The following is a 1,719-nucleotide window of genomic DNA, read 5'->3' as shown; positions in this document are numbered from 1 at the left end:
AATACTCATTTTTATTGTTATAATATTTTATAAATTTTAAGGAATATGACAAAAAAGATATGGTAGGTGAAGAGGAGGTCTCTGGGAGGAGTTAGGGGTACAAAAGGGAAACAAGAATGTGTTTTATTTCTATTTACTTAAAATATGTTTTTAAAGTTAACAAATTCAGACAAATTGAAATCATGTAACTTTTCTCATCATAATGCAATAAAAGTTAAAAATAAAAAAGAAAATGTTCCCACCAGATTGACCTATGAGCAAGTCTGTGGTACAGTTTTTTGATTGATGATTAGTGTGGGAGGGCCCAGCTTGCTGTGGGAGATACCAGCCTGGGCTGGTGGTCCTAGGTAATATAAAAAAACAGGCTGAGCAAGCCAGTAAGTAGCACCCTTCTATGGCCTCTGCATCAGCTCCTGACCCCAGGCTGATTGTTGGCCTGTTTGAATTCTTGCTCTGATTTCCATCAGTGATGGAGTGTGACCTGAGAATTGTAAGCTGAAATAAACCCTTTTTCCCCTCAGGTTGTTTACAGTCATGGTGTTTTATCAACAGCAATGGAAACCTTAACTGAGAAAGACATTACCCATTTTCATACAGCAGAGGGCAGAGTTGTACATGAATATTTGTGGATAAACACTGTCCTTGTGAAGTTGAAACAAGTATATTAATTTGTCTTCCCCTGTGGTGACATATGTCACAGGTAAATGACTCTACCTACATCTACAATTCAGTAACATATTGTTTCTAGATAGTATTCCATTGATGTATTTCCAACTCTAGTTTTTCATGTTATTACATCTTCAACAGCATTAGAATTGGGTGCAAATTATTCTCTAGCAGTTAATTTACATTGCCTATTGTTTGAGCTGCAGAACAAGTAAGGGTCTTTTAGAACAGTTTCCTACATAATATACTTTCTGTCCTCACAAGATGCTTTATTATGACAGAGGTAAAACCCATGTCCATGTACTCCACAGTGCCTAAGTTGCCTTAGAGATTAAGAAAAGATCAGCTTTTCAGCTTTTCTCCCTTACCGTTAGATTTTTCTTGGCATGGATATAATATATCTTGATCTTGCCTTGTGTAGTAGATGAACTGGTCTAGGTTTGTCTTTGAATTCTCTGGGTTACATCCTTCTCAGAACTTCTATTTTCATCTATCAGTGGGGGATCAGTGGTGGCTGTGGGGCCCTCTTTGCGGGTGAGAGCTGTGTGTTTCCAAGGTACAGGTGCCCATTCCTCAGAGGTGTGGCCTGTTATCTGTGCCCCAGAGCAGAGTAAGTGAAGCAATAGCAGCCATTGTGATGCAACTGTAGAAGATCAGATTTTTTGTTTTCCCCCTGCAAAGATTTGAGCTGAATGAATTTCTGAGTCCTCCTGCAAAGACTTTTTACATGAGTGAATTTCCGATTTCTTGAGCAATTCAGAGAAGTCTCTAAGTGAGAAGTCAGAACTCTGCTAGCCTTCTGAGTAGGGCCTTGGGTAACCTTACAAAACACTTTCACCTTCACAGCAGGTCATCGCTCAAAAACAATTTGTACTTTATTCTAGATATGTTTTTTGATACCATATTGGATAATTTAGTCAAAGCCATAAAAGGACTAAACGGCTATATGTGTGAAGATATTTAGGTATTGTTTATGTCAATTAGTTAAATTTGAACATGTTGAGGAATATGGGTTATTAGGCAGCCATGGAATAAAAAATTGTAAATATTATA

At 37.6% G+C, this 1,719-nt stretch overlaps 1 protein-coding gene across 1 annotated transcript in view; it reads right to left on the bottom strand.

Moving 5' to 3' along the window:
• Positions 1–1,242, bottom strand: part of Gemin8 (gem nuclear organelle associated protein 8) — a 29,051-nt gene extending 27,809 nt beyond the window's left edge. The window contains exon 1 of the mRNA XM_031384693.1: positions 1,035–1,242. The gene's annotated coding sequence lies outside the window, so the exon portion shown is untranslated. The remainder of the gene's footprint in view (positions 1–1,034) is intronic.
• Positions 1,243–1,719: the final 477 nt, after the last annotated feature.

Source organism: Mastomys coucha, chromosome X (assembly GCF_008632895.1).
Source record: "Mastomys coucha isolate ucsf_1 chromosome X, UCSF_Mcou_1, whole genome shotgun sequence".
Classification (NCBI taxonomy): Eukaryota; Metazoa; Chordata; class Mammalia; order Rodentia; family Muridae; genus Mastomys; species Mastomys coucha.
The sequence above is the reverse complement of the archived record's forward strand: the minus strand, read 5'-3'. Positions and strand labels throughout refer to the sequence as shown.